Raw genomic sequence first — 27,289 nt, forward strand, 5'->3', positions numbered from 1 at the left:
AAGCAGAACCTAGAACTCTGCAACAACAACTATATCCAACTGCAACTTCAAATATCATATTTCATAATGTATACGCTACTTGGATGTGACTAACTAGCATGTATATGCGCTTTTACCAAAGTGAACCAGCATATAGATCTGCAAATACTATCTTAAAAAATTCTCAGATATTCCAAACTTCAGTCATACCCAGATCATAACATTTACAGAATAAAACATGCATTAGTATTCAGATCTAGACTATCCATGATCAAACCATATAATAATAATAATTCATTTTAGGTCTCATGATCCTGATATATCATTAGATCTCATCCCCCATTAACCTCTAAGGTTCATCCTTAGTTCAGATCAAGCAAAGCACCATAAACCCATAACATGCATATTTGCTTTTGATCTCACTCTTCATAAGATATTCATTGCTTGCACACCTTGGCCTAATGATCTTCTCCTCCTTATATAGCTTTAGGCCCTTTGTCAATACCTTGGACCAAAACCACTTAGGACCAATACCTTGGACCCAAAATACCTTGGACCAAAACCTTGGTTTTCCAATATGTATGCTCTTTTTCTCTTGTGGGAGTGCATGTATACATATACGCTCCTTTTGTTCTGTTAACCCACGTGTATACACTACTTGGACAAAGTGAACCAACATATACTTCTTAAATCACTCTCTTTCTTCAATCTCTAGAGTTTGATCTGTAAGTTAACCTGTTGCACTGTGAATTTTCATCTGTGTGAATTTCCATCAAGGACAATGCCTATATCACAATGCGAACAAAAGATGCTCTCACAAGCTTGTCTGCCAGTGACCAGAGACTAAATTTGTCAGAACTATGCCAACGACCCTAGGATTTGAGCCACATTATCAGGCCCAGAGCCCAGGTCACTGCCCATAATTGAACCATCTGTTCATAATAGCAAAATAACATGGAAATGACATCAATAAACCAAATACTTATTTAAGATCTTGACTGGACCCCTACTAGCCATGATAGCCATTTCGTCAAACATATCACGAATATGTAATATACAAGTGTAAATAACAATTATGAGAATAGGGGTGTCATACTTAGCTGAGAATAACTAAGAACCATTGATGCCTCAATACATCCACCGCAACTCCATCCATTAGGTCATATATACATTGATTATTCAATTACAAGTAAAAACGTGATGAAATCCATACATGTCTATTGTCATAAAATGCATACATAACCAACATAATAACATCATAAATGCTCATAACACATATTTCATTAAAATTGGAAATTTTTTATTACAAGGACATTACTAGAATTGAGTTTTTTAGTTATTGTGAAATTCTAGATCCATTATTTTATTCCAAATTTAATGAAATATGTGTTTCATGAAAGTACAACCATATATACCACATATAATCCATCAAAATACTCATATAAATACAAGGAGAAATAACCTTTCATTAATGATGAAAAATCCAAACCTAGGTGGGACTTCCATTTTCCACTCAACTGTAGAATGGCTGAGCCAAATCTCTCTTCATCCATTCACCACCATACCATATTCCAAGCATGAATGTGTTATCTCATACAAAACCTCAATCAAAACTCATCCAGGGCATCCCTAGGCCATCCACCTCAACTCATTGAACAATGATTCCACCTCACAGTCGAGCATCACAAAACCATAATCAGATTTGTCTCCATCCAAGCCTTCCATTGCTTCTAGAGTGTTTGTTCCAACCAAGGCTTCCAGTCGTAACTCAACCCACAGTTGTCGCTAGGCTTCTAGAGCATTTGTTCAACCAAGGCTTCCAAGACTAGTAACTCAACCCACCAAGGGATTCTAGAGCATTTGTCCAACCAAGGCTTCAAGGACTAGTAACTCAACCCAAGTTTTTATAGGGCTTCCAAAGCGTTTGTCCAACCAGGGCTTTCAGGAAATAATAACTCAACCCAAGCTAAGGAAACATGCGAACCAACCAAAACAAGTAATGAAAGTAACCCCACAATCACCATGGATATCCAAGAAATGTCAAGGCTAGGTAATCCACTATCAATCCAAGTAATCCTCCATGCCAATGACAGATCATGACCAAGGATCCACATGCATATGCCATGCATACCAAAACTAGTGAATAAAACATACATGCAACTCAGTACCTGCAAGAAAATATGATGTAGTTGTTGATCTCAATTGCCTCTTGTGATTTCATGTTCTTCCTTTTCCTTCTTGCTCCAAGAATCCAAGTATGCCACACCCACCAAGAGTGCTCTAAGAAAACTCTAAGTCTCTAAGAGTATGGGAGAGAGATAATAATGAGAGAGCCCCAAAAATAAACTGACAAAAGGTTACCAACTGATCCTCAAAAGCCTTTTTATGAATGAGGCCTCTATTTTCTTCATTTTCCATTGTTTTCCTTCATTTTCCTCCTGACATGCAACTTGTGACCTTTCACCTCCCTTTTCTCCTAATTTCCATTATTTTCATAAATCAATGTGCCAAAAATTCCATTTTTCCTTTCCAAAGTCTTAGCCTTAGCCTTTTCCAATTTTCTTAGCCATGAACAATCACAAGTGATCTCCATCACTAGGATTTTTCCCAACATTCAGATTTGAATAAGTTTCCCATTAACCGTGGTTATTATTTTACCTTTATTTACTTTTATTACATGGAATTTTCACCAGGGTTGTTACAGAACCTTCCCCGTGGGGGGAACACCATCGTCGGTGTTCAAAAACAGCTATAACCACAAAACTACTGTAAGAAAAATATACTACCAATGGAGCTTTATAACTTAGCTCGATGCAGTATTTACAATGATCAACCTATTGAGAAGAAAACCAACATGAAACATAACAACATAACATCATCATGATATGACACCCATACCGCCTATTGGAGATTTATAGCATAGCTCATGGCAATATTTACTTCCATATACATATGTACATAAACCATCATCATCAAAGCATATACCAAAACACCAAGCCAAAAATGATTTTCCTCAACTAGTAAACATGGAAGGATACATAGCCCGCATTTGATCTGCCATCTCCCATGTAGCTTCATTGAGCCTAAAGTGATTCCAATGCACCTTAACTTTCTCGATTGCTTAGTTTCGGAGCATGATCACCTTTTTCTGTAATATACATTGAGTCTCCGGCTGTAATTCTCCATCTGTTTCCACCTACAATATAGATTAGTCAATCACATGATCAACATCTTTAACATACTTCTTAAGAAATGACACTTGGAAAACATCATGGAATTTCACTGTTGTAGGTTGTGCAAGTCGATAGGCTACTGGCCCAATCCTCTCAATGATACTAAAGGGTCCACAAAAGTGTGGTGCCAACTTGGCACTTGATCCAATCTGCAAGGAGTTGTTCTTCAGTTTGGTGTGAAATACACATGTTCCCCAACCTGGAACTCCTTGAAAAACCTGTTCTGATATGCATAGCTTTTCTGCCTGTCCTGTGTTTCCTTTAGATTTTTGTTTATAACCTACATTTCCTGTTCCATGTCTTCCGACATATCTATTCCAATATATACCTTATTAACCGGATCACTCCAACTGATGGGAGTGTTACAAATCCATCCATACAATGCCTCAAAAGGACTCATTCTCAAATATTCCTGATACCCATTGTTGTATGCCAACTCTACCAATGGAAGGTACTCTTCCCACTTTCACTGTTGATGCATCACATACATCCTCAATATTTCCTCCAGTATTCCATTGACCCTCTATGTCTATCCATCTATCTACAGAGGATAAGTTGTAATGAATGCCAACTATGTGCCCAAACCTACTAATAACTCCTTCCAAAACCTTGAAGTGAACGTTGCATCCTTGTTTGACACAATCTTCTTTGGAACACCATGCGATCTGACCACATCTCAGATGAATACTTGTGCTACATCGCTAGCTAAAAATGTAGACTTCACCGGAATTAAATGTGCAACATTCATCAACTTGTCCACAATAACCGTGATGGAATCATGTTGTCTCATTGTCTTCGACAAACCTGTAATGAATTCTGTGGAAATGACTTCCCATTTCCACTCTTGCATCGTGATCAGTTGTAACAGTCCACCTGGGTACTTACATTTTGCCTTCACACGATGACAATCAAAACACATAGCCACGAAATCTACTACATCCCTCTTTAAATTTGGTCAACAATAAAATCTCTTCACTGCTCTCAGTGTGTTCTGATAACCTGGGTGACCTCAATAAGGTTTCACATGAAACTCCCTCAATATCATCTTCTTAAGATCATTGTTGTCTAACATCTATATCCTATCTCTGAACGTGACTAATCCATTTGTTGTAAGATAATCCACATCCTCTACACCTGCACCTGTACCACTACATGTACCTGTACCTATACCATCACTTGTACCTGTACCTATACTAGTATTCTACTATAACTTATGCACAATATCCATATATCTGACATCCTTCTGACCTACCCAAAAGATCCTATCATGTAGATCTGTCCCATAAGAGCTCATAGCAGCTAAGTGATTTACCTGTATCTGTCTGCTAAGAGCATATGCCACTATGTTCTCCTTACCTTGGATATACTTGATCTCAAAATCAAACTCACTAATCATATCCAACCACCGAGCTTGCCTGCCATTCAGATTCGGTTGGTCAGATAGATATCGCAAACCACTATGATCACTCATCAATGTAAACCTCCTGCCCAGAAGATAATGTCTCCACATCTTTAATGCATGTATAATCACTACCAAATCAAGATCATCCGTGGGATAGCTCTTCTCATGCTCATTCAACTTCCGCGACTCATAGCATACCACCGATCCATCCTGCATAAGGACTCCTCCAAGTCTTCTCTTGTAAGCATCTATGCATACTACAAACTCTTTGTCTGGATTTTCAATCTTTAGCACTAGTGCATGTGTCAACAACTAGTTGAGTTGCTCAAAACTAGCCTCACACTCCTCCATCCATTCGAACTTCTTACCTTTCCTATGAAATGATGTGATAGGATAAGCAACCTGTGAGAAGTTCCGGATGAATTTCCTGTAGTATCCTGCCAAACCCATGAAGGATATCACCTCATCCACATTCTTAGGCATTACCCACTCCATGATGGCTCTTATCTTTTTTGGATCTACTGCAATGCCTTCCTTGGAGACAACATACCCCAAGTAGTGTACCTCAGTCTGAAAGAAACTACACTTTCTGATATTAGCATACAACTTATGCTCTCTCAACAACCTCAACACTACTTCTAAATGTTTGGCATGCTCCTCCTCAATTTTAGAATATACCACTATATCATCAATGAACACAATAACAAACTTATCCAAATATGGACACAACACACTATTCATCAAGCACATAAATGTAGTTGGAGCATTAGTTAAGCTGAATGGAACAACAACAAACTCATACTGCTCTATTGATGATGCTAGACCCGCTAACATTCAGGGGATCACCCTAGTATGAAGTCCCAAATAGAACTCACACCATTTGGTGTGGGAGTCCCACCCAGTATGATGGCCCGATTGCCATTGTTTCAAGGATTTGCCTCAAATCTTGCTTGTTAGCACATGAGAGTGGTTTGCTTTGTCTTCGAGAAGTGAGGTTTGCATGCCTAGTGAGTGTAAGTGTACTTGTGTCAATGGTTCTTTCACTGTGAGGGGAAGAAGGTGAAGGTGAGTTCCAGGTTGAAAGTTATCAGTCCCAACTAAGCTAGGAACACATAACACAAAAGGACATACACAACTTCTGGCGGAGCAGTCCACTTAGATACGGCAATCACAACATACAAGGTAAGATAACATGTACAACACAGAATAGTCTGAACGAGTGCAATGGTTGTTACAGCAAGGTTCATGTGAAAGGTCTGTCTGATGTCAAGCAAAGCAGTTGACATGGACGGGACAACATTAACATCATATACAACACATTCCCATTAATAGATTATGCATTACAACAAATGAATCAGTTCAGATGTAGACCATAGGTTAAAGCAACATGCATTACAAGTGTTAAAGATTAGTCTTACAACAAATACAATACATGTGTGAAAATGTGTTCGCCTATTAACAGGCTTCTGAATTAAGAGAAAGTTCCAAGACACATTGTTACACCATACATCACTAACCCCATCAGTGGAGCATTGGAGCCACTACTTACTCCTCAAAGAAAATATTACAGACTCTCTTAGCTATGTGGGAGGAGCTGAGGTGAAAAGTCCTTTCATGTACAAATGAGTGGGTATTTATAGCCAAGGGTGAAACTAAACCTTGTGGCTATTAGACTACACTCATGACTGTTCGACTTCTATGACTTTTTGTTTACATGACTTTATGTTCAACAAGTGGGTCTCTTGGACTTCCATGTTACATCACAATGATTAACAGCATAGCCCATAATGGAGATGTGGGCGACATGACTCATGACATGACTCAACGTGACTTGACATGACCGTGCTGGTACACTCATGTTGCTACTAGAGTGCATTTTGAGCTACAGTGCTGCTGAGTGATGGATGTGTTCATGGTGTACCATAGCTTCACCTCTACATGGCGAAATGCGTTGATTCTTCGATGGTCCTTGGTTCGCTTGATGAGGCTTTAGCATGTTGTTCCTTGCTTGCATGCTGGAAGGCTCAACAGGCTCAACTGTTCGCGAAGGTGCATGTTCGTTGCATTCTTTGACTTCGCATGCTTTATTCGTTCATCCGTTGGTGAACCTGTCCTTCTGCATGTGCTCCATTTGTTCATCTCGTGTGTCATCTTGACATGTTTGTTGGTGTACCTGTACCTGCAGTCACTCATGACAAGATGACATCAAATCCAAAACCTCCTAGTCTACCATGACACATGATCATTTCGGATGCAAGTGACCGGGAGAGGCAGCAAGGTTGCAAAGTGGGATGATGGCTCTGGGCACTACTGATGAAAAATACGCAAGAGCCACTGAGTGATGAAGATGGGAAATCTGAGTGGACAATGACTGTTTACGAGGTCTGGCTCGGTTGAGAGGAAAAATTGCGTAAATTTTGGGAGGGACAGCCAGAGCTGCAGAAGGGCAAGGTAGGCATGCTCTACGTATTTTCTGGAACGAATAGTAGGTAGGGGTTGGACAACCTGATTTGTGAAATTTTCTAGAGGAATGGGTCGGGCTGCATGGAGGGTCATTGGGAGGGATTATGCAGTTTTTTGGGGAAACTGCCCGGGAGACTTGCAGCCAGAACTGTGCAATTCCTAGAGGGAACTACCAATTCGCTGTTAGGGTCACTAGAAGCCAGAACTATGTAATTCCCAAAGGGAACTGGCAGTCTGCTGCTAGGAGATGTTGGTGGGGAAATGCATTGAGGCTGGGAAGCTGACCTATTGATCATCTTTGCGCAATTTTTGACCTGAGCAAACTGTTTGACAATAGAAGGCCTGCTCATGAAAACTGAGCAATTTCTTGGATGAGCCATCAGTCGATAGTCCGGATGACTGACTAGGAAAACTGCGCAATTTTATGAAGGAGATAGGGATGGGCACTTTTTGTCTATCTGGCCTATCTGCATAATTTCCTCTATCAGCTAGCGGGTGAGGTCAATGGACTCTATGCAATTTTTGAGGGGAGTCAGTCTCGAGGTGACTGTCAGGTCTGACTGTCCGGGTGGCCAACATGAGAGTCAATTGAATCGCTTGAGGGTAGCACTGCTTGAAAAGACTAGCTTGGTGCTTCTGCACTATTTTGGTTGAAGGTCGATCGATTCGATGGTAGGGTGATGGTCCAGCTATTAGAAGGGATTCAAGTAGTCAAATCCTTCAGAAAAAATGGCTAAGTGTGTGAACAATCGAAATATGCATAGGTGATCATATGAACACACACTCGCATGACTTGACGATGAAACAACCAAACAATCCAAACACACATGTTCAACAAGATTGACTAATGGTGCATGTGGCAAGCGCAACACTCATGATTGATCGTTCATTGATCGAGACAGCACTTACGCAACAATGAATGAGACTCCATGTGTGACTGCGACAGATGTTTTCATAGTGAAAACAACAAGCACATATGACGCGGAGAGTTTGAGCATAACCAGAACATGGTCGCAAGCATGACTTAGACATCATCATGCAGATACTTGAATGCAATGAACAAGCAAAGCAGATGTAAAGACTCACACAATCTCATGGAGTGAACCTGAGTGTGTGCAGTCATTAAGTGAAACTCTTCAAGGGAGGCTCCAAAATTGTTGCAAGCCAAAATTTTGGAGGGTGGTTGTAGCCGCTACAACACTTGGCGACACACTGGTAGAACTCTAGCTTCTCTGTTTCGGCTCATTGCTAGCACAGGGCCTAGGTCTTTTGGGGAGTATTGAATCATTGTGTGGGTTACTTTAGTTTTCCCACTTACCCCATAGACGTACATGGTTCACCTTTTTCCAACTCAGCCAAACACAATCAAAAGTTCAGCTTAGATCTCAGTGTTTCGAATCTGGGAAGGGTAGTTTAGCTCACGAGTTGAATAGTTTTAGAGTATAAGTTTTCATCTCTGGTGTTTCTCCACTGCCAGTAGACCTGGTCAGTGCCCTGACAAAGTCACGCAGGAATACACACATTTCTCCACTACCAGCAAGTCTGGTTAGTACCCTGATGGAGTTGGATGCTTCACCTCTCTGCACAGGAAACCTTTTTCTTCTTTCACCTTTGTATTTTTCAAGAGGATTGTGCATAGGCACTTATTTATTTTGGGGCGGAAGAGGGATCCCGACTTATTTAGAGAAGAAGAGGTTTTTCCTTCAGAGAAGCATGTAAGACCTTTGACATAGTTTTGCTCGTTTATATTTTCCCCTTCTCCGTTTCTAATAGTTGAATTAGCTTAAACACACAGAGCAGAATGTTGAGTACAAGCATGGGGCTCCCTAGTGTGGACACAGGTTCACGATTGGACCAAATCTTCACTTACAGAAGGTTCATATTTTCCGTCAGGACTTCATTGGCCGAAGGTTGTAACCAAGCACAGAGAAAATAGACACAAGACTGGCCAAGTGCAGCAGTGTCACAAGTCTCTTCAAATTTCAACCACATACTCTATTAAAAGATTGGAACATAGTAGTTGGCAGTACTTATTTCCAGAAACAAAAATAGTAATATATCAAACAAACAAAATGAACATGAGAAAAAATAGTAAGCAGAATCAAATGAAGCAAAAGCAAAAATAATAAGCAAAACAAATCAAATGAAACAACAAGTAGGAAGAAGGATATGTACATGGCACGAGCAAGGCCCAGCCTATTGAAAATAATGCTTGAGATCTTGGCTGTTGATAGGAAGATTATCAATCCTCCCATTAAGTGATCACAAACAATACGTGTATGGGCCAAGCTTCTCATGAACTGTGTATGGGCCAATCCACAAGGGACTGGAACTTCGTATGTTTGCCTTTGCGTTCATGGGGCTTATCCCATTTCAGAACTAAGTCATCCACATCGAAGATAGCTTTCCCTACAAACTTCTTATTGAACCACCTCTTGATACGGTTCTGGTGGAGTGAATTTTTCTTTTGCTTTTATCCCTTCCTCTTGGAGCGTATGGAGAGCATCCATCCTACACCGAACTAGCTGGCAAGGCTCACCTTAGGATTCCTAGGAAAGCTGAAGAGCAGGCAAGTAGATATTTGGCGGTAGGATAGCTTCTTTAGCATAAACCAGGAAGTACAGTGAGGCATTTAGAGAGGGCTTAGGTTTAACATGGTTAGCCCATAGTTCATTTCTCAGGGCGGCATCACAGTTACGCTGCTCAGAGAAAATAGTCTTCCTAATTATATGGATGAGGTTTTTATTCGTAGACTCTGCTAGAACATTTCCTTATGGATAGTAATTCGATGAATTTTTTAGCACAATACCATTCTATAATGCAAAGTCATAGAGTTTCAAAGATGAAAATAAGTTGCATTATCAAAAACAAGTGATACCGGAACGTCAAAGCATGAGATGACATTTTGCTGGAGGAAGTTGATGACCTCTTGGTCGTTCACTTGTTTGAGTGAAACTACATCTATCCACTGCGTAAAGTAGTCAGTTGTTGTTAGAATATAGCAGTGTTACTTTGACGAATGAGGGAAAATTTTCCCAACGATGTCCATGCCCCATTGTTGGAATGGCTCAATCACTGCAACAAGGTGTAGTGGGGCTGTTGATCTTCGTGTTATGTTGGCACATTGCTGACAAACTAAGCATTTGTAGGCATAAGCATGCACATCCTTGAATAATGTGGGCCAGTAAAAACCAGCTCACATAACCTTGTGTGAAGTGGTATTTCCCGCAAAGTGACCCCTGGTGGGTCTATCATGCAGATCTTGAATTACCTTCTCTGATTCCTGTGCCTCCAGGCACCTGAGCAAAACTCCATTACTATCCTTCATGTAAAGTACTCCGTGCACTAACTGATATGCTAAGGCTTTCAGGTGCAATGCCCTCTCTTGTCTGATAGAAAAGTGAGAGGGTATGGTGCCATGCTCAAGGTACTAGCGTACATCTGCATACCAAGAGGTTCTATTTTTTGTGGGGGTTGCTCGCCTTATTTCGTACATTTCAATCTCCTGCTCCCAATCGACGAGCTCTTCTTCGTTCTCTAGAGCGTGTATTACTTCAATCACAAGACTGCAAAGCCCATGTCCTTTGATCGTGTGTATTGACTTGATTTCAAGATCATATTATTGCAAACCCATCATCTAGTTCACACGTCGTTCTCCCAGCTCTTGTTGTATGATCATTGTACGAACTGCTGGGTGGGGGACGAAGACTATGCAGTGGTTCTTCAACAAGTAGGGCCTGAAGTGTTTCACTACCTTGTAAACTGCATAAGCTTGTTTGTCAATGGAGGGGTAGTTAAGCTCTGGTCCCTGAATGCTTCCACTCATGAAAGGGATGGGACGTTCATCACTAGCTTCGTTTCTGAGTGAGTACTACATCTAGTGAGTTATCGGAAGCGAAGGTGTATAACAGGAAATATTTTTTGAAATTTGGGTTGTAAAGTGTGGGTGCTTCAGTAATGGATTGCTTAATCTGGGCGAATGCATGCTTTTCTTTCTTGCCCCAGGTGTACACTACATCTTTCTTAATCATGTCCTGCATGGGCTTGACTATTTACGCATAGTCCGAGATAAATTTTTGGAGGAAGTTTATCTTGCCCAAGCAGGACTACATGGCTTTCTTGTTGACTCGGTGAGGAATCTGTGTGATAGCTTGGACCTAGTCCAGATCCACCTTGATCCCACTCTTGGCAACAATGTGTCCGAGGACATTCCCCTCTGACACGGCGAATACGCTCTTCTTGGGATTCAAGGAAATCCCATATCTTCGGCATCGCTCAAAATTTTTCTTAAGATGGCATATGTGGTCTTCTCATCTTCTTGAGAACATATTCACATCATCGAGGTATACCACCATGCTCTACCCAATGAGTCTGCTAAAGGTGATGTCCATAGCACGCTGAAATGTTGTGCCTGCATTTACAAGCCCAAATGGCATTCGTCTATATGCGAATGTACCCCACTTGTTACGGAAAGTAGCTTTGAGTTTGTCAGGTTCTGCTACTAGAGCCTGATTGTATCATGAAAAACCATCAAGGAGAGAGAAAATCTGTGCCCCAGATACTGTTTGCAAAATATGGTCCATAGATGGCAAGTGATGGAAAGCGGCATGACGTTGGCTGTAGCGCTGGAATCAACCAAATAGTTGTGAACATTATATTTGAAGATTTCAAAAGATAGCAAGAATGGAGGGCAACCTGAGTTTGCTTCTTCCATTCGGAGTGTCTTGAGCATAGTTGAAAGTGATCCAGGAGGTGTGCTTGCTCCCTTTCTAGTAGAGGTTGGGTTGTTCTTCATTTTCTATCCCAATGCACGCAGCAGGATATCTCACTGACTCTGGATCTTAGCCAACTCGAAAAAAATGATGTTCACTCAAGTTTTCTTCATGTCATCAACAATGTTGTAATCCAAAGGTGGTAGACTCACCGAGGTGTCTAGGGTAAGATAAGTGTTCGTGTTATCGAGTGGAGTGTTGTGTAGGTTACTACTCATGGATGTGTTTTTGTCTGCCGCTGTCCTCCCAGACTTGCTTTGTGTTTTCTACTTTGGGCCAGCCGGTGGATCAGTCTTCCTTATCAACAATCTGATCTTTTCTTCAATCTCCCCAAGTGTGGGGGGAGCCCCTTTACTTCTAAGACTGTAATGGTTACTTTGATTTCAAGGTTGTTTCTCGATGTTCATCTTTGCCATTTTTTACGAGCACTGATACATGTTCACCACATGCTCAGAACTTGATGGCTCATTAGGTGCAACATCTTCATCATTGTACACGTCTTCTAGTTGCTCCTACATATTGCTTCCCACGTTGCTTGTATGACTATAAAAGTATTTGTGACTCACTTCCAGCCCTGACAAGAATTCTCAGGATGATGTTCTTCATGGAAAGAACATAATTTCGGATCTGCACATTGTTCGAGCTAGAACACAAGCTTCTGCGCAGTTTTTGGAATGAACTAGCTATTACTTGATGCGTTGCTTTCCTGCCTCTGCCTAGGTGGGTGACTACTTGCAAATGTGTCCGATCTACGTTGTTTGAGTTCGGACATTTCATTGGATAAGTTGTTGACAAGACGAGTGGGGGTCTTAATGTTGGTTGCTTCCTTGTCTCTACCCTTGCTCATCGTTGCTTGGGACTTCCTGCTCTCATCCTTAGAGTCCTTCATTGATTCATCATCCTTGATGACTCCAATTGCACATAGGTATTTCTCAACAATGATAGCCTCTTCATAGTTTTCCAATAGTGTTGGTCTCGCAACTTGCTTGATGAACTGCGCAATGCTGGTTGGCAATGCGGATGTGTAGTAATCAGTGGTGATGGAGTCATGAGGCTTAGTGTCTATTGGAAACTTGTTCAATATATGTGTAAACCTCTGATTGAAATATTTCACTTTCTCTTTTTCCTCCATCTTAAGGCTTCCCAACTCTTTGAGTAGCATGGCTGGGTCTTGTCATCAATGAACTTCTTAAGGAACATGCATTTGAATGCGACCCAGCTTTGTATAGAGTTCGATGGAAGGTTGTGATACAAAGCAGCTGTGCGACCAACCAAGGTACATGGGAACAATCTACATGTGACATCATCATAATGTACCTCGAGGGTCTGCAGCCGTAGGTAGAAGTTGTCTAGGTGGTCTTCCGCCTTTACCATGCTGTCAAGGTCAAACTTGACATTCATTCTCTCTGCTCACCTCAGCATCTTATGCAAGACAGCCAGGATAGCCAATGGTCCTTGAGTCATCCATTCAAGATTTGGGTCATTCATCTATTCATCTTCTTCGTACTCTTCCTCTCCTTCGAAGTCAGATTTCTCCGACTCTAAGTCTGTTGGTTTGTCTTCGCCTCCTCCTCCTTTGCTACTTTCCACTCCACCTCCTACACCAAATTCTGATCCTGAGATCACAAGAGTGCCTTGTTCACCTTGCCGGAGGATTGGAGGTTTCTTTTCATCTTCGATAACTTCTCCTAGACCTTCAAGTGTGGAAAGGGTTGCTTCTTCCACTGATGATACAACAACACTCGTGGGAGTGGCCTTTAGCTTCCTCACTATGCGTGGAAGATGTTGTCTGTTTGGGATTAGTGTAACTGTGTTCGCGAGCTAACAAGTGATGGGACGAATGGAGTGAAGGTGTTGATCTAAAGTCTTGTGCTCAACACTGGGAGGTGAGGAGTAACCAACTGCTGAGTCACGTGTAGGTGAGAGGGAGTGCGAATTACTTCCTTGACCATATGTTTGTTGAATGAATGTGAGGGGAATTTCAGCCATGTACAACTGGCGGCCCTCCTACTAGCACCAGAAATGGTGACGGTGCTAGACCCACCAAAATTCAAGGGATCACCCCGGTATGAAGTCCCAACTAGACCTCACATCGTTTGGTGTGGGAGTCCCATCCAGTATGATGGTCTAATTACCATTTTCTTAAGGATTTTCCTCAACTCTTGCTTGTCAGCACATGAGAGTGTTCGATTTTTCTTTGAGAAGTGAGGTTCGCGTGCTTGGTGAGTGTAAGTGTATTTGTGTCAATGGTTCTTTCAATATGAGGCGAAGAAGGTGAAGGTGAGTTATAGGTTGAAAGGGACCAGTCCCAACTCAGTTAGGAACACACAACACAAAAGGATATAGTGGAGCAGTCCAATCGGATGCAACAATCACAACATACAAGTTAAGATAACATGTACAAAACTCATGGAACAGTCTGAGTGAGTGCAACGGTTGTTACAGCAAGGTTCGTGTGAAGGGTCTATCTAATGTCTGACAGAGAAGTCGACATGAACGCAACAACATTAACAACATATACAACACATTTCCATTAATAGATTATGCATTACAACAAATGAATTAGTTCAGATGTAGAACACGGGTTAAAGAAACATGCATTACAAGTGTTAAAGATCAAAGTTACAACAAATACAATACATGTGTGAAAACGTGCTGGCTTGTTAACAGGCTTCTGAATTAAGCAAAAGTTCCAAGATGCATCATTACACCATACATCACTAACCCTGACAGCGGGGTGTTGGTACCACTGCTTACTCAAAGAAAATATTACAGACTCGCTTGGCTATGTGGGAGGAGCTTAGGTGAAAAGTCCTTTCATGTACAAATGAGGGGGTATTTATAGCCAAGGATGAAACTGACCCTTGCGGCTGTTCGACTACCCTCATGACTGTTCGACTTCTATGAATTTTTTTTTACATGACTCTATGTTCAACAAGTGGGTCTCTTGGACTTCCATGTTACATCACATTGATTGACAACATAGCCCATAGTGGAGATATGGGAGACATGACTCATGACATGACTCGACATGACTATGTTGGTACACTCCTAATGTTGTTGGAGTGCATGTTGTGCTACAATGCTACTAAGTGATGGATGTCTTCATGGTGTACCATAGCTTCACCTCCATATGGCGAACTGCGTGGATTCTTCGATGGTCCTTGGTTCACTTGATGAAGCTTTCGCATGTTGTTCCTTGCTTGCATGTTGGAAGGATTAACAGACTCAACTGTTCGCGAAGGTGCATGTTCGTTGCATTCATCTGCTTCGCATGCTTCGTTGGTTCGTCCGTTGGTGAACATGTCCTTCTTCATGTGCTCTGTTTTTTCATCCCATTCGTCATCTTGACATGTTTGTTGGTGTACCTATACCTGTAGTCACTCATGACGAGATGACATCAAATCCAAAACCTCCTAGTCTACCATGACACACGATCATTTCGAATGTAGGTGACCGGGAGAGGCAGCAAGGTTGCAAAGTGGGATGATGGCTCCGGGCACTGCTGATGAAAATTGTGTAAGAGTCACTGAGTGATGAATATGGGCAATCCGAGTCGGCAATGACTGTTTGAAAGGTCTGGCTCAGCTGAGAGGCAAAATTGAACAAATTTTGGGAGGGATAGCTTAGGCTGCAGGAGGGAAAGGCAGGCATGCTCTACATATTTTCTGGAACGAACAGTCAGCAGGGGCTGGAAAACCAGATTTGTGCAATTTTCTAGAGGAATGGGTTGGGCTGCATGAATGGTCACTGGCAGGGATTGCGCAGTTTTTTTGGGGAATTTCCCGGGAGACTGGCAGCTAGAATTGCACAATTCCTAGAGGGAAATTCCAGTTGGCTACTAGGATCACTAGCAGCCAGAACTGTGCAATTCCCAGAGGGAACTTCCAGTTGGCTGCTAGGGTCACTGGTAGCCAGAACTATGCAATTCCCAGAGGGAACTAGCAGTCTGTTGCTAGGAGCTTCTAGTGGAGAAATGCACTGAGGCCGGGAAGCCGGCTTGCTGATCATCTCTACGCAATTTTTGAGTTGAGAGGACTGTTGGATAGCAGAAAGCATGCTCATGAAAATTGTGCAATTTATTGGATGAGCAGTCGGTTGACTGTCTGAATGACTGACTAGGAAAACTGCACAATTTTCTAGAGGAGATAGGGACTGACACTTGGTGTCTATCCGCCTAGCTGCGCAATTTCCTCAGTTAGTTGAGCGGGTGAGGTAAATGGCCTTTGCGCAATTTTTGAGGGGAGTCAGTCTCGGGGTGACTGCCGGGTCTAACTATCCGGGTGGCCAGCATGAGAGTCGATTGAATTTCTTGTGGGCAGCGCAGCTTGAAAAGACTAGCTTGGTGCTTCTGCACTGTTCTAGTTGACAATTGATCGAGTTGATGGTAGGGTGATGGTCTGGCTGTCAGAAGGGATTCAAGTCGTCAGATCCTTCAGTAAAAATGGCTAAGTGTGTGAACAATAGAAAGATGCATAGGTGATCATACAAACACACACTCGCATGACTTGATGATGAAATGACCAAACCATCTAGACACACATGTTCAACCAGACTGACCAACGGTGCATGTGACAAGTGCGAAACTCATGATTGATCGTTCATTGATCAAGACGAAATTTGTGTGATAGTGAATGTGACTCTGTGTGTGAGTGTGACAGATGATTTCATAGTGAACACAACAAGCACATACGAAGCGAAGACTTTAAGCATAACCAAAAGATGGTCACAATCATGACTTAGACATCAGCATGCAAAGACTTGAATGCAATGAATAATCAAGGCAGATGTAAAGACTCACACGAGCTCACAGAGTGAACCTGAGTGTGTGCAGTCATCAAGTGAGACTCTTCAAGGGAGGCTCTAAAATTGGTGCAGGCCAAAATTTTGGAGGGTGATTGTAGCTACTACAACATGTCCATACCTAGTCCTAAATGCAGTCTTATAAATATCCTCCTCTTTGATGCGTACCTGATGATATCAGGATCTCAAGTCGATCTTAGAGAACACTACTGCACCCTTCAACTAATCGAATAAGTCATCAATCCTTGACAAAAAATACCTATTCTTGATGGTTACTTTGTTCAACTTCTTGTAGTCGATGCATAATCTAAGAGTACCATATTTCTTCTTTACAAAAAATATTGTTTCTCCCTAAGGTGATACACTTGGCCTAATGTATCCCTTGTCAAACATTTCCTTCAACTACAACTTTAACTCAACCAACTCAGGTGTGCTCATCCTGTAAGGTTATTTTGATGTTGGAGCTGCCCTTGGCACTAACTCAATTGGAAAGTCTACCTCCCTGTGAGGTGGAAACTCTATGATGTCCTCAGGAAATACATCCTTGAACTACTGTAAAACTAGGTACCTATTCAACACATCTGCATCTTCAACTTCCTTACCCTTATCACTAGAAATGTGCACTGCAAATAGCTTACACCCTTTCCTATGACTACACTTTTCTTGCGTAGATGTCACCATCCTAACTGATGTAGATTTATTCTTACCCTATAAGACTCTTGGTTCTCCATTGTCATCAACACACTCAATGGCTTTGTCATAACAATCTACCTTGGTTCTATGAAGATACAACCAATCCATGCCCAACAACATACTATATTATCCCAACCGTAATACATTCAAGTGTGTTGCAGTAGGCATACCATTAAAATCAAATGAAAAAGCTCTTACCCATCGATGAACTCACGTATTCGTACCTATAGCCAACTGCACTAACTAAGACTTTGCATGCAATTCCTTACTTAAACCACACTTATCCACCAAGTCAGGACTAACATAACTATAACTAGATCTAGGGTCAATAAAAATAGCAATAATTTGATTACAAATCTTACCATCACTAGGAGGCAGGATTACACAATTGAGATCAATAGTGAAAGTTGCAAGGTGGGACCCTGAGGGACACCTCTGCATAGTTTCCAGAGGGAAGACAAGGCAGGACAACAGAGAGACCAGAGGATGGTTCTGTGCATTTTCTTAGAGCAGTGATTCCCAGCTGAGGGAGGTCACTGGGAAGACACCTCTGTGCAGTTTATGGGAGAAGTGCAGGCTCATGCCTCTATGCAATGCAGGGTTCTAGCAAATAGGAAGAAGGCTTGATGACTGATTTTGTGAAATGCATAGTTCAGTATGGGTCTTAAGGCAGTGTCTGCGCAGTTATGGGAAGGAAGACAGACTGCTCACCTTTGGGATTGCACAGTGCAACTGACCCAGAGGATATTTGTTGGGTTGTGTTATATTATTTCCACGACTAGCCCATGTAGTTAACTAGGGGGTTAGAAGGAGGGCAGAGCCCCCCCTTCATTGTGTCGATTGCGTAGCAGGGGGGGTCACAAGGGGGTTGAGGGGTGCAGGTAACCCCACTCTATGGGGTCCGGGGCAACGCCTCGGAAAATTTTGTTTTTGGAGCCTATATTAGGTTGGGCAAACCTACCTATGCTTTTGACCATGATTTTCGCACATGGTTTTGGATGCGATGGTTTTCGGTCCATGGTTTTGGACACGATGGTTTCTAGTCCATGGTATTGGATGCTTCGGCATGTATAAATATGTATTGTAACATTGAAAGGAACATAATGAAAAATCAATCTGGTAGTACCGGTTTTGGGATCCAGGGGAAAATCTCTATGTATATGTGTTTTATGTGTTATGCTCTCGCAATGTTTATTTTCTGTGTTTTAGAATTCATATGCAGGTACTTTCTGTATGGGGTTAAAACCTACATTTGGTATCAGAGTTGTTATGGCTTCAAGGGGACACCTTTTTTGCTGAGGGGTTTCGCTCGGGCCTATGATAGACCCTGTTCAGTGGGAGATCTGCGAGATCGATTCTAATGGTGAAAGAAGATGGCGAGTAGTGGAAAGACAGAGATCGATAAATTTAATGGTCATAGTTTTGAGTTATGGAAACTCAGATGGAAGATCTGTTGGTGGATAAAGATCAGTGGATCGTGGTAGATCCAGGTACTAAACAAACGGGAGTGTCCGATGAAGAATGGAAGAAGTTTGATCGGAAGGCAAAGAGCACAATACGATTGTGTGTCTCAAATTCAGTATTGTTGAATGTATCAGGGGAAGCTACAGCAAAGGCTTTGTGGGACAAGTTAGGGACTTTGTACCAATCTAAGTCTCTGGTGAATAAACTGTTCTTGTGGAAAAAGCTATATAACGTGAGGATGAAAGATGGAGACTCGGTGACAGAGCTTCTGAACGCATTTATTACTATTTTAAGTCAGTTATTATCTGTTGATATTAAAATTTCAGATGAAGGTAAGTGCACCAGTTTGTTGTGTTCTCTACCAGGTTCGTGGGATAGTATGGTTATTGCAATAGGTAGCAATTGCCTTGTAGTTTGATGAAATGGTCTCATCCTTACTGATGGAGGAGATGAGACGGAAAAGTATGGAGGGATAGAATGGTGATGCCTTGTCTATACAAGGATGGTCCCAGAACAGAAACAAAAATAAGTCATCGAGTGGGAGATCTAAATCTCCAGGAAAACCTGTAAAGGTGGTGTGATGGAAATGCAGAAATGAAGGGCACTACAAAAGGGACTGTAAATCTAAAGATCCTAAATAAGGAAAGGGATCTGAACATGCTCCTTCTGCAGAGGCGAAAACCACCTCAAATGAAGGTGGGGATGTGTACTTGGCTTCTTCAAGTACACATGTAGATCATGAGGCATGGTTTATTGACTCAGGTGCATCCTTTCACTTCACTCCCCATAGAGAGTGGTTCTGTGAGTATGAGAAATATGATGGTGGTGATGTCTTCTTGGGGTTTGACAGGAAGGCTAGAATCGTTGGTTGTGGAAAAGTAAAGTTGAAGTTGCAAGGTGGAAGGGTTAGAACACTTACAGGTGTTCTGCATATTCCTGCATTAGCCAGAAATCTAATTTTTGTAAGCAAGATGGATGATGCAGGTGCAAAAACAGTGTTCGAGAAGGATACTTGCAAGATGGTTTGGGGGGCACTGGTATTGATGTGGGGAGTTCGAATTGGAACTCTGTACAAGTTGCAAGGTAGCACTGTTGTTGATGGGTGCAACAGTTCTGTGGTTCCTGAAAGTGGAGCAGAAAATCTAGTGGGCTCTGGAGAGAAGACCATGTTATGGCATCAAAGGCTTGGACATATTGGATAGAAGGGCCTTTGAATACTTCATGGTAAAGGTATGGAAGAAGGTATGAGTAATAGCTCTCTGGATTTTGATTTCTGTGAAAATTGTGTATATGGAAAGCAGAATCGGGTGAGTTTCCCCTCTGGTGGTAAGAGGGCAGAACATGTATTAGAACTTGTGCACAATGATGTGTTTGGACCTGTGAAGGTTCCATCACTGGGTAATTATGTGTACTATGTATCATTTATAGATGAATTCTCAAGGAATACATGGATATATTTCCTTAAGAATAAATCTAAATTCTTTGATAGGTTTAAAGAATTTAAGGCTATGATGGAAAACCAGACAGAGAAGAAGATAAAGGTGTTCAGGATAGATAACGGTGGAGAGTTTTGCAGCAAGGAATTTGAAGAATTCTGTAAGAAGTGTGGTATAGCACGGTAGAAGACTACTCCATACACACCTGAGAAAAATGGAGTTGCAGAAAGAATGAATAAGACATTGATGGAAAGGGAAAGAAGCATGCTCAGTGGTGCTAGGCTAGGACAAGAATTCTGGGCAGAGGCGATGGAGACAGCATGTTACCTGGTCAACAGATCACCTTCATCAGCATTGGAGGATAAGGCTCCACAAGAGGTATGGATTGGTAAGAAACCCTCTCCTTCACATCTAAGGGTATTTGGATGTGATGCATATGTACATGTTCCAAAGAAGAAACGAACCAAGTTGGATAGTAAATCTGAAAAGTACATCTTTATTGGGTATAAGGATGGTTTAAAGGGTTATAAGCTTTGGAACCTAGTAACAAGGAAGGTTGTGTACAACCGAGATGTGGTGTTCAAAGAGGTGAAAGCTATTATTAAACATGAAGTCCAACCAAAGGAACCTGAGAAGATAGAGTTTGAGCTTAAGGAGGAAGAATCAGACTCTACTGCAGAGGAGGAATCAAAAGATGAAGAGCCACAAACTCCGGGTGTGAGAAGGTCAGTTTGAGAAAGAAGGAAACTAGAAAGGTATAGTCCATCTACTTCCTGTTCAAATTTTTCTTTATCTATTACTGATGATGATCCCAAAGCTGTGAAGGAAGCAATAGATTCAGAGGATGCAAAACTCTGGAAAAAGGCCATGGTTGATGAAATGGCATCTTTGCACAAAACTGAGGCTTGGGATCCGGTGGAGTTGCCAACTGGAAGGAAACCCATTGGTAGCAAATGGGTGTTCAAGAAGAAGACAAATGCAGAAGGAAAGGTGGAGAAATACAAAGCTCAGTTGGTAGAAAAAGGTTATTCCCAGGTGCCGGGAATTGATTTTGGTGATATTTTTTCTCCTGTTGCCAAGGTAACTTCTATTAGATTACTTTTATCTGTTGTTGTTGCTTTTGATTTTGAGGTAGAACAGATGGATGTGAAGACAACATTTCTTCACGGTGATCTGGAAGACTAGATCTACATGAAGCAACCTGAAGGTTTTGCGGTGAAGGGTAAGAAAGAACTAGTATGCAAGTTAAAGAAGTCTCTGTATGGGTTAAAATAGTCATTAAGGATGTGGTATTAGAAATTTGATACATTTATACGAGGACTTGGATTCACCAAAAGCAAAGTAGATCATTGTGTGTATTTTAAATTAATTGGTGACCGTGTTATTTATTTGGTCTTGTATGTGGATGATATGTTGCTGGTTGGAAATGACAAAGAAATTATCTAGGATTTGAAGACCCAATTGTCCTCCAAATTCGACATGAAAGATCTTGGTGCTGCAAACTATATTTTGGGCATGGAAATTAAAAGAGATCGGGAAAAGAGGAAGCACTAGTTAAACCAGAGGAAGTATGTCAAGACAATACTGCAGAGGTTTAATATGTAGGATAGTAAATTGGTGAAGGTTCGTATTCCTATAGGTGTGAGGTTATCTGCTGAACAGTGTCCCAAGACACAAGAAGAGGAAGAGGACATGTCCTGTGTTCCATATGCAAGTGCAGCTTGTAGCCTGCTGTATACAATGGTCTGTACTAGACCAGACATTGCACATGCAGTGGGAGTATTGAGCAAATTTATGCCAAAACCAGGAAAGGAGCATTGGACAGCAGTGAAGCAGATTTTCAGGTATTTGTGTGGCACTAGTGATTATGGTTTGTGCTACGAAGGAAGACCTGGATTGGATAGAGTGTTAGATATTCATGTCTTTGTTGATGCAAAATGGGCTGGAGATCTGGATTAGAGAAGATCTACAAGTGGGTATGTGTTTGACCTATTTGGAGGTGCAATTAGTTGGATGAGTAAGAAACAATCTGTAGTCACACTATCAACTACAGAGGTAGAATACATGTCAACCACTCATGCAAGCAAGGAAGCAGTTTGGTTGCAGAGATTGTGTTCAAGTATGGGGTTAGTATAGGGATCTATAAGGATAGACTGTGACAGCCAAAGTGCAATTTTCTTGGCAAAGAACCCTGCATGTCATTCAGAGAGAAAGCACATTGATGTTCAATATCACTTTGTGAGGGATATTATAGAAGACAAAAAGATGTTTCTAGTAAAGCTGGACACTTAGAAGAATACTACAGATGCATTGACAAAATATGTGAGCTTTGAGAAGTTCTCCTGGTGTAGAGAAACAATGGGTGTTGCAGGGCTGGATAAATGACTAAGCTCTCTTGTGGCCCCCTGTGGAAAGAAAACAACAAGTGGGAGAATGTTGGGTTGTGTTATATTCTTTCCATGACTCACCCATGTAGTTAACTGGGGGCTTAGAATGGGGGCAAAGCCCCCCCTTCGTTGCGGTGATTGCATAGTGGGGGGGGGGTTCACAGGGGTTTGAGGGGTGTAGGTAACCCCACTCTGGGGCAGTGCCCAATTTTTTTTTTTGTTTTTGGACTCTATATTAAGTTGGGCAGACCTACCTATGGTTTTGTGCATGATTTTCACACATGGTTTTGGATGAGATGGTTTTTGGTCCATGGTTTTGGACACGATGGTTTTCGGTCCATGGTATTGGATGCTTCGGCATGTATCAATATGTATTATAACATTGAAAGGAACACAATGAAAAATCAATCTAGTAGTCCTAGTTTTGGGATCCAGGGGAAAATCTCTGTGTATATGTGTTTTATGTGTTATTCTCTCGCATTGTTTATTTTTTGTGTTTTAGAATTCATATGCAGGTAATTTGTGTATGGGGTTAAAACCTACAATGGCCTCAAGCACTACATAGTTCCAGGAAGAAGAGAAACACCACTGAGGGCTGAGATTGCGTAGTGCAGCTTAGTCAGGGTCCAATGAAGTGGGGTTGTTCAGTTGGAGAGATTTTCAAAAGAATAGCTAAGTATGAGAGGCAAGTGAGCTTGTGAGAACTCTGACATTGTGGTCACACACTTAACATACTTTGAAAACATGACAACACTAACCACTGGGACAACTGAGCAAATCATGACCCTCTGTGGGGTTGTCTAGAGCTGAAAGCGACAAGTGCAGCACTTAGGATAGAACTTTGGATGACCATGACGACACTTGTGTGACACTTCTTACAACTTTGTGGATGAGTGCAATAAGTATTCACATGATTAGAACAACTTGTATACACAAAGATAAACCTTCATGGTCACCAGAATGGTTCACAAACATGACATAACAACCAAACATGTCAAAAGATGACAATTGATCCAACAAGCGAAAGGGAGCAAGACATGTAGAGGAAACACATGGAATGAATTTCAGTGCTTGCAACCATGCATGTCAATGAAGACAGAATGATATGACAATGATAAGCAGTCCTTCAAGCTACACTAAGAGGTGTTGTTAGGGTCCCACCCTAACCCCCTTATTTATGTAGTAGGATCGAGTCATAGTTACAGTTAAGTAAAGAGTCAATAAAGCCCATATTAATAATTGTAAGTGGTTAACCCGCATTTAATGATGGGACCATAGTTAGTTGCAAATGGGCCATGGTATTAAATAGATGGTATTAATAAGAACCATGGTATTGCTCCATAGTATTGCATGTATGAGTCATATATAAAGGATAGAGACTCCCTGTGAGGAGCATCGTGTCTTATTTTGTAATCGAGCTCTGCTCTATTGGAGGTTGCCCCCTCAAAGAGGCAAGTGAACATTGCTTTCTGAATAATAAAATACTTGCTATTATTTCTCACTGTTATATGTTCTGGGTATATTTTTGTGCATATTTGGTATTCTTGTATCATCTTGCAGGTTAAGAGCATAACAAGTGGTATTAGATCGCTTTCCAGGGCCGGTGGGATCTCTATTTTTTAGCAAATTTTTTTTTGGCCAGAGACGTGTTCCAGCGTCTTTAAACCACGGGATCTGTCGTTGAGCGCATAAACCTGTGGATTTGGGGAGGCATCACGGAGGAAATACAAGAGGTGGTCACGCTTGTTGGACTCCCTTGTAACCCCTATGGGTACCCCTTCGAGTAGTACCGCATTAGACAGAACCGCGCACGGACTGTCTTCCAAGTACCCTCTAGTATATCGGAAGCCCCCTAGCTCACTTGAAACCTCTCCATAGATAAACCGTTGGTTGTCTTGCTACTACAGTACACTGAGAACAGCACTCGGAGAGATTACTCGCCCGTATGATAAGGTAGTCGGGTTGTACGGCTAAGGGTACAGTTGATCCTCCTTGGTTAGTGCCCTGAAAAATTGGGCTGAGTACTACTGTCAAACCCTTATGTATATTGCGATCTGTAGCACCTGACACTCCTCAAGACCATAGTTCCCTTTTCTATCTCTGGATCACGCATAATCTCTACCAGATCAGATCTCACAAGTGGGGTTTTGTAGCAGCAACAACAATCAGTCCCACAGTTTAGATTTATCAAAACAGTCATTAGATCTATTAGATCCATCAAATCCACAACAGTAATCTGTTCTGCCATTCAGATCTATCCGATCAACCATTTAGATCTCTCAGATCCACCAGATCCACCATCCAAATTTGAGTAGTTGTGTGGGTTCCTATACCGGGGCGTGATTTTCGCAAGACTTTTGGCAGCATTGAATTAGGACGATGAGCTGAGCAAGGTGGTACCATTCAATTGTTAGTGCCAAAAAAAAAAAAAAATAGGGCGGTCCCAAATTTCAAGTACATCGGGTTGGTGCATGGTAGAAAATAGAGCTCAAGCTATGGCCAATGAGAAGATTGACAAACTTGAAACATCCTTGAAAGACATCCAAGACCAGTTGGCAAAAATAACTACAACACTCTCTATGGGCAAGGCGGAAGCCCGCGAGGAGGCATATATTGGCAATGAACACAGTGAGGGTGAGTCTAGCCACTCTCTTCACCTCTGGGGCACCCACCAACAATCTCGTCCGCGACCACCCAAGCTGGATATGCATAAATTTGATGGCTCTCACTCGGCAGCATGGATAGCACAAATGGAGCAATATTTCAATCTGAATTACATCTTGGATAATGCCACTCAGCTTATGGTGGGGAGCATGTACTTGGACAATGAAAGATGGCAATGGTGGCAATGGCATCAACGTTGCTATGGAAGGCCCTTCACTTGGGACACATTCAAAAAAGCTCTTATGGATCGCTTTGACCATGACTCTGCTTTTTTGGGTCGTCTCACTAAGCTCAGATAGACTGGAACAGTGGATGAATATATTACAGCCTTTGAAGCCTTAGCTTTCTACACTTTAGGTCTACAAGATGAGTTCTACATGGAATGTTTTATCAGTGGTCTTAAAGAGGCCATACAAGCTCACGTCCAACTGCACCACCCTCCCACATGGTTGGAGGCTTGCAAGGTAGCTTGTGAAGTTGAACGTGCTTAGTGGCCCAGTCCACTTACCTAAATTTCACTGCCAAGGGTCGCCCCCCACAGGCTCACAGCACTACCCAAACACTTAAGGTTAAAAAGGTGTCACATGAAAAAATGGCGGAAAGAAGAAAGTAGGGATTATGTTACTACTGTGATGAAAAATACTCCCCAAGTCATAAATGCAAGGAGCCCAAATTTTTTCAAATTGATGCTATTGATCACAGCTCATCAGAGGAAGCCCCACCACTTGAGGAACCTAAGGAGGAAGAATAGGACAACCAGAAGGACAATGTCCCTGAAGAACCAGTTATTTTGCTGCATGCTTTGGCAGGGAATTCTTCGCCTCAAACTCTAAAAATCAGAGGTTTTATTAAGCATCGCCCAGTAGTAGTATTGATTGATAGTGGAAGTACACATAATTTTATCCATCAAAGAATCGCGAAGGTAGTGCATTATTTTGTACGAGTATTTTCTAACTTCCAAGTCCAAATTGTGGATGGGGGAACAATGAAATATGACAGCTGCTGTGAAAATGTCAAACTTCAAATGGGGGATTATCAGTTGAAGACCCACATGTTTTCCATACACATTGGAGGGTGTGACATTGTCCTCGATGCTGAATGGCTTCACACACTTGGCCCAATCACAATGGATTTCCAGGAGTTATATATGATCTTTAAGCAGAACAACCACACACATACCCTCCGCGGACTCCAGGCAGGAGCTCCCTCTATCATCAGCTCACATAGGATGGAAAAATTGTTAAAAAAGGGCCATCATGGAGTTATATCTCAATTTAATGCCATCCAAGCCTTTGAACCCAATTCTCTTCCGATTCATCCTGAGATGCAACAGATTTTAAATAACCATCTGCCAGTCTTTGACAAACCTCATGAGCTTCCACCCTCGAAAGGGGAACATGGTCATAGCATCACTTTGGTCCCAGGGGCCCAACCACCAAATGTGTACCCATATAGATATCCATTCGCCCAAAAGAATGAAATAGAAAAAATAATCAAGGAACTTTTGGAAGTAGGCGTCATTCGTCCTAGCATTAGTCCTTATTCATCACCGGTGGTCATGGTGCTCAAGAAAGATGGGGAATGGCGTATGTGTCCACACTCCAGGGCCCTCAATAAGTTTACAATCAAAGATAAATTTCCCATCCCAGTTGTTGATGATTTGCTGGATGAACTAAATGGGGCTCAATTCTTCACTAAGCTTGATCTTCGCTCAGGCTACCACCAAATTCGCATGAAAGAAGTCGACATTCCAAAGACTGCTTTCAAAACTCATGAAGGCCATTATGAGTTCCTGGTCATGCCATTCGGTCTTTGTAATGCCCCATCTACTTTTCAGAGCCTTATGAACCACCTACTCAAACCATATCTCAGAAAATTTGTCCTTGTTTTCTTCGATGACATCCTCATCTACAGTCGCACTTGGGTCGCACATCTTCAGCATGTAGATCTGCTCTTGCAACTGCTCCGCGAGCATAAATTATTTGTTAAGATG

The sequence above is a fragment of the Pinus tabuliformis genome, chromosome 1_1 (assembly GCF_031772625.1).
Source record: "Pinus tabuliformis cultivar Carrire ecotype Pingquan chromosome 1_1, CPIR1, whole genome shotgun sequence".
In the NCBI taxonomy this organism is placed as follows: domain Eukaryota; kingdom Viridiplantae; phylum Streptophyta; class Pinopsida; order Pinales; family Pinaceae; genus Pinus; species Pinus tabuliformis.